This window comes from Austrofundulus limnaeus, unplaced genomic scaffold (assembly GCF_001266775.1).
Source record: "Austrofundulus limnaeus strain Quisiro unplaced genomic scaffold, Austrofundulus_limnaeus-1.0 Scaffold800, whole genome shotgun sequence".
Taxonomy (NCBI): Eukaryota; Metazoa; Chordata; class Actinopteri; order Cyprinodontiformes; family Rivulidae; genus Austrofundulus; species Austrofundulus limnaeus.
This window is the reverse complement of record NW_013953202.1, coordinates 1-7,455: the sequence shown is the minus strand read 5'-3', so window position 1 is coordinate 7,455 and position 7,455 is coordinate 1.

Genomic DNA, 7,455 nt, shown 5'->3' with positions numbered 1-7,455 from the left:
ATATATATGTAGCCGTGTTGATAAGGCTTCCAAATTTAATTTAATTTGTCTGACAAAGCCTCATTTACAGTCATCTCATTCAGCTCTGTACTTTTCTCCTCTCAGTAGGGTTGTTTACAGCGCACGTAATTTCCGGTTAGCTTCTTAGCTTAGCCTCCTTGACAGCGACATACCAATCCAAATCATTTTAAACTTCAGCAGAGGCCATGCCTCCAGCAAGAATCGTTTCTCTATAGCTGAGAGTCCAGACCCTCGTACAAAGTGAAGGACAAGGGTCTGGTTTTTACCAGGCTAATGAAAAGCATATTAAAATGCTAAACTAAGATAGCAAACATTTTAAATCCCATACTGGTTAGTTTGCTTTGCAAGTGTGTGACCATGATGATGTTAGAAATTAGTTCAAGGCATCAGAGTCCTGTATCAAGCCCTCACACAGCCTCCAAACATGGAGGGCATATTTTTTAGCCTGATTGGGCACAAGCATGTGAATAATAGCCTGTCCTCCAATGTTACTTGTAAAGTGAAAAAATCTGTCCTCCAGTTCTCTGGTTTCTCTAACCACTACATCCCATTGTCACTTCTTTTTTGATGAGCTTCTTAACAGACAGAGCACCACGGCTGTTGGCTCAAACACAAAACAGGGATAGAGAGTGAAAGATGCTGCAGCATGAAAATAAAAATAAAAAAATCGGACATTTGGCGAAAGCTTTTCTTGCTAGTCTAAAAGTAATTAGACAAATTAACAAGCCAATACAGTCACAACAATAAGCACAGTCTGTTATCTGGACATACAGATTGACACAAATGTGATCTGCCCCTTGCATATCAACACAAACAAGAAAAAAAAAACACTTGCAAATTCCTGAACCCCTCCCTTAAGCTGGGACATTACTGGTCAGAGGGCTGACTTTCAATTAGCCAGCCACAACTATGAGCCTCGCCTCCCTCCACCCTCTTCCGCTGCTTTCCTTTTCAATAACCCCTTTCCTTGGGAACGGAGGGAATACAGCAGCAAATACATCAAATACATGATATATGAAAGGAGTTGGGAAAAACAATAAAAATAAATGGAAAATTAGCTGAGAGTGGTTTGGAGTATACAATTAAATGGGGGAAAAATGAGAATGGATATGCACCTAGGGATTAGGAAGACATTAGCGGTCATAAATAAGAGCAGGCGAGAGTAACACATGATACATGTCACCATCATACTTCTACGCAAACAGTAACACACAGGCACTTTTTTTATTTTGCAGCTCTCACACATGTTCAATAATTTACACAAAACAAAGTCTGGATTCAGATTACACAACAATCCCAATGCAAACCCCAACCACATGCAAACAATGATCCTTTTCACCACACAATGTCCCCACAGTATCTCAGGCTCCGATGCTGCTGGGAAGTCAGGCCACACCAACTGGGAAGGGAGCTGGTTCGATACTGGTCATGGAAGACCGAGAGGAGGAAGGTTATTTTACGATGGCAGAGCTGGCTGCAAAGTACTTTATGTCTGATTAGTGCCAAGACACATTAATATTGCTCTTGCTCACTCACACACATGCAAGCAGAGGGCCCTCTAAGGCCTAACACCCCGGTCTGTTCTTGTGTAGGTGCCAGCGTGCTGATGTCATCATTTTTAGGTGATTTGTTCCAGAGTTCCAACAGTGAACCTGCTCGCTCTTGCTGCCTGAACACAGTGAACTCTCCCTGCTGCCGACAGCTTGTGCATTCAATTATTATACGCTGACAACACAGACCACCAGGGCGCACGGAAAACTACCATGTGCGCATATCTGTGCGAGTCGCTGCCTGAGTGTGCTTGTGAGGCTGCGTCCAAGGGACTTCGCAGCCAGCTGTTCACTCACATAAAGACAGTGTGTTTCAGTGCAGCTGCAGATGCAGGGCGGAGTCAGCGCACCAAGTGTTGGAAGAGACAAACGATCTGCACGGCTCTGCATTCTAAATCATGCTTTATAGAAGAAGCAAAAGGTGAAAGAATGTGAGCGCGCACAAGTCAATTAGTGCCTATTCGTTCCATGTGTGCACTTTTGCAAATGCATTTGTTTCGATAGAAGCTGGGCCCGAGATGCCTCGAGCTATAAAACAGATTTGCTTTGAGTTACGATGGAGCACATGGAGCTCGGAGTGCCAAGCAGTGATCACTCTGGCAATTTATAGACACACTAAAGCTTGATTGCTCTTACATGATACAAACACTCAGCCCAGGTCTGTATTAGCATGTAAGTAGCTTTCTGCAAGCTGGGAGATGGAGCATGGAGGCCAGACTTCAGAATAATTTAAGGGGCATGTAAATATGATGATAACAACAATAAGTCTGTGTGCACTTGTGTGTGTAGCTACTGAATGACTGTGTGTGGTCTTTTAATACAACCCAGCAGTGTGCAGAGCTATAAAACATTGTAAAACAACCCCATAATGTGGGCTGAAAATATAGTATACATTGAACCTGCAGGATTGCCAAATATGAATAATGTTCACCAACACCAACATCCTGTTTATTTCAGTTCAGTCCCTGTGGGGGACCAGAAAGAAACAATATTAGAAACTTGATGCTTCAATCAAATACAATAAACTGGACTGTAAATTTCAAAAGAATACCAAAGAGGACTACAACAAAACATGCTCATCCTTATCAACAGACTATAAAAGGCTGTGGTGAAGGAAAAACAAAAACAGTCTTCTCAAATTACTACAACAAAACTAAATACTGCATTTTGTTCACGCACGTTCTTAGGCAGTTTGGGTACCGTTTCGAATGTTTCACGGCTGTTAAACAAGGAAAACTGAACCAGATGCTCAGATGAAAACAGAAACAAACAGACCACAGACAAGAGCAGCTTCATTCTGGAATTAAACGTTAAATGAGGAACCTGTAATGGGAGTGAGTTGGCAGACTGGATCGTCTAGAAGGCTGCCAAAACACGTACAAGAACTAACAACTGCAACCTTATCAGTGCACAGCAAGTTTTTGTGCGCTACTGGTTGGAAGACAGCCACAATTTGATATTGTATTATTAACTGATTAGTTGACCCTGTGAGCCTGAATAGAGGGGTGTAGTAAGGGTTTAGGAACGGAGCTGCTATGAAGCAAATCTTTCTAAGCTCCTGATCAAAGACCATTGTGATCTCTCACAATGAGATCATGTTGGGGAATGCATTAGACAGAGATGAGGTAATAGAGATTTACTTGCATTAAAACATGCACATGAATGAAAGAGGCCTTATAATCTGTGCTGTATAGGATTTTTTTCCCACTTAATGCCTGTTTTTTCCACTCTAAAGAAATACATCAAGTTACTGTTCAGAGAGAGGTGTTAGACTGTCAGTGGAAAATGACTGCATCACATACTGCTTCTGCTGATATTGCTGAGGGGATGGGAGGAGCGTGTGGCCCAACACCTCTTTATAAGAACCTCAGCATGTTCAAATGTGCAAAAACTCTTTGCATGACACATTATCTGACGCCTCGGGTAGACAGGATGAAATGGATAGAGGACTGTGGTGGTCAGTATTCCACATTAATCTCATTATAGACGTCTTCCCAGTGCAGATGATCATGCACAATAAATACAGTGGACAAGACTGTTTCATCTCCAAAATTTTATTAATTAGTTTAATACCTATAATTTTGAATAAAACTCATAAATTAGGAATAAAACTTTGTATGTTTTAATCATAAAATACAGAGGTCAAAATACACAGCTCAGTCAATATAAGTAAGGATAAGGAAGCATCTTGGCTCAAGGCTGTGATGCAGTGACGACAGTCTGTGCAACAAACCAGTTGTGGGATTTAAAATGGGAGGCATTTTATTTGTAGCGCTTCACATCAGACCCAAGTTCTCCTCCACACCACCTCTGGTATTGCAATGCCGGCTTCATTTATAAAAGCTCACATCGCTGTGGAAAGTAGCCGTTGGTAATTTGTATACTGCTGGAGGCAGCTTAATAAGGGGTTTATCTTTGCAGCCATATTGTGGAGCTGCTTTGTAAAGAGGGCAGTAAATAGAATGAATTGTTCTGTTCGGAGGTTGGGGACAAACGGCAGATGAGCAACAACTACTAAAACACAAAGGGAGAGCACAAAGGGCAAAAGGGTCACGGGGCCATGGCTTCCTGAAAGAAAAAGGCATCCCTGCTGGGTCTTGTGCTCTTAACCTTTCTTTTCATCCTCGAGGATTGAGGGGTGACTAGTTATCTCCTAAAAATAAGCCAGTCCAATTTCTGTAAAGCTCTATTTGGCTGACTTCTGCAAATCAATGCACCAAACCCCCTCACTCTACCTCGATCCACACAAAGACAGACAGCTTGTTTCTATAATCCAAGGCTTTCTCTTCAGAATCAAGAGGAGGAAATCTGGCCTAATTAGCTCAGCCAACCAAAGCAGTACTTAAGCCTATACTAAACTCTCCTTCTTGTTGTTTAGCTCTCTTAGATACAGTACATACTGTAGAAACATGCAGTACAGCCAAAAGCCTGTAACACTCAACACGCTAATGCAAATAATTCTGGAAATAAACACTGCCTTCAGCTTTAATTTGTATAAAAAATCTACTCACACTAGACTTGGCAATTTTTATGAATTGTATTTAAATGCTATTCATTCTTATACATGGAAGAGTGCTCCGTCCAAATCCATGTCCAGCCATGTGTTCTGCTTTTAACACTTTCCATTATTTATCTCTGTAGCTTTATTTAAACTATAAAGCTGTATGTGTGTAGGTAACCACGTGAAACCCCAATGTGAGATTTGTTGAGGCGGGGGAGAGAGTTTCTTTGTCGCAAAGGCTTAAAAGACAAGAATAAAGATAAAGACACACTAAAAAGGCAGGATATGTTCAAAGGTGATGCTCTGTGTGTTTCTATGCGTGTATTGGGACGTGTGTGTCCTTCAACTACTATCGACAAGCTGGAGCTCTGAAGTAAATGCAGTTCATTATAATATTCATGAAGCTAAGCGAAGTTGAACCGAAAGCAGATATCATTAAACTGACCTCTAATCCTCAGCCTGGTTTCATAAAAAAGCATGAATACAAAGTCTTTTTTTCTTTTCCCAGTTTTATTGCTATGCAAGCGTTTCTTTTCAGGCTGTGTGGTCTCTTCTGAATAGAAATGAACACCTTCTGTTGTCAGTGCACCAGTCCAACAACCTATGCAAAACAAGCACAATGCTCACAACGTATCAAATATCTTCTTCAATATCTTTACAATCATCCAACCAGCTGACTTTATTGCTTCCCAGGATTAATTTTGTATAAATGTTATTGCTGTTCAACAGTATGAGAAGTGTTTAAAAAGTACAAAACTGACACAGATAGTGCATTTCATGTGGTGTGCTGCTTGTACACAAGCTCAGAATAAAACTAGGTCCCTGACTTTTACCCTGAGGGTGAAATCGCCAAGAAAGGAACGGACGAGACACAACTAGAAGCCTTGTGCCTACAGTGATTGGTTTGGGGCAATTTAAGCTTAAAGGGATCCCCGATTAGTTGTAACATTAGACTTTATTTAATAAACATTTATTTTAACTGTAAAATAAAGACTGTCAAAATACTGTAGGCTGTTTAGTTTTGTAAATTTTTTAAAATATATTTTAACACGGARGGAGCCATTTTATTTACACACAAAGCATTCTGGGTAAATGATGACGTGGATAGGTCCTCGGTGTGAGGCTCTGGTGAGCTATATCCACCCTGAAGGTTAATCTTGGACAATATCTGATGATTTGCTCTTTTAAATGAAACCAGAGAGCGTTGACAGAGAGGAGAAGGTAGAAATGACTCAGCCTGTAACTGAAAATATGGATGGAGGACAACAGAGCTGCTTCATGGAAGAAGAACCCCAACTTAGACTTTTAGCCTTTGCGCTAGCGCCGACGCTATATTGCCTTATATGTATTAGCTCAGCGCTAGCACGACAAACAAGCTAAAGTGAGGTCCTCCATCCATATTTTCAGTTACAGGCTGAGTCATTTTGCGTTCCCCTCTCTGTCATGTGGATGGAGGACCTCAGTGACGAGAGGAGAATGTGTAAGGCTGAGCTAATGCATATACAGTATATGGTGATAGCATCGGGGCTAATGCTAAATCTAACAGGCTAAGCTGGGGTTCTTCTTCCATGAAGCAGCTCTGTTGTCCTCCATCCATATTTTCAGTTACGGGCTGAGTCATTTCTACCTTCTCCTCTCTGTCAACGTTCTCTTCATTTAAAATGGTCTATCATCAGATATTGTCCAAGATTAACCTTCAGGGTGGATTTAGCTCGCTCACACCGAGGACCTGTCCATGTCATCATTTACCCAGAATGCTTTGCGTGTAAATAAAACGGCCCCATCCGTCTAATATATTTTTAAACTTTTAGTTTAAAAATGATAAAAACTGAACATCCTACAGTATTTTTTACTGTTTTTATCTTACAGTTAAAATATATGTTTATTAAATAAAGTCTAATGTTACAACTAATCGGAGATCCCTTTAAAACCACTTCCAAGCAGGCTGTCTCCTGAGCCCTCAAACCCAACAAAAAGATGCCACTGTGATATGGGAATCATTCTGTTGCCATGGCTTTGAGTCCCTTATGCCAAGCCCATGCTGAAGTTTTAAAACTAATTTTCACATCACAGACAAATTTTGAAGTGACCAACAAACGGTTCAGAAGATGGGCAAATCTGCATCTGATCTGTGATTACCAATTACTATGTGTGAACACGTAAAACAATGTGATTCTCAAAGGCGTAACAACAAATTCATGTGCTTCTTTTGTAGTTTTTAGTGCACAAATATGATAATAAAGTAAAAGGGAAAATATGTAGAGAAACTGCAAACAAGTCAAATACTACTTTCACTAGGATTCATCAAAAGATTTATTTGGATATTGGTTATTTATCAGCTGCAACTGCGTGACAAAGATCATGTGGCAGTAGCTACATGTCTGAAAATATAATATTGCAGTGCATGACTCCCTCTTGCAGCATTTTTTTTTTGAACTCAGTATGATGTGATATGTCCCAAATACAAGCAGGACAACAACAGGACAGAACAGAATATGTTCAGTGGGAATGTGGCTTAGAGGTCACTACAAACAGTCCCAACCTTCATCCTGTTGGGAAACACCTTGTCAGGAGTGATCTTGGCCTCAAACAGGTCAAATCTACACGAAGTACAAAAGTTTAAGAAAAACAAAACATCATTTTTTCAAATGACAGTTTTATGTCATGAAGAACAATTTGCATGTGGATTAGAGGTGCCAATGCAACAGAAAATGCCAGTTTAGCAAAAATATCCACATTCAATTGTGTAAAAGTTTCAGAAAATGTGATTAATTTAATCTTTACTGGCTGAGGCTGTCAGAGAAAATAGTGTGTGAGGAGTGGAGGTGGGATTTTCTGTTTATTTTTGAAAACAAGAAATAAGCTCTGATATACAGTATATAT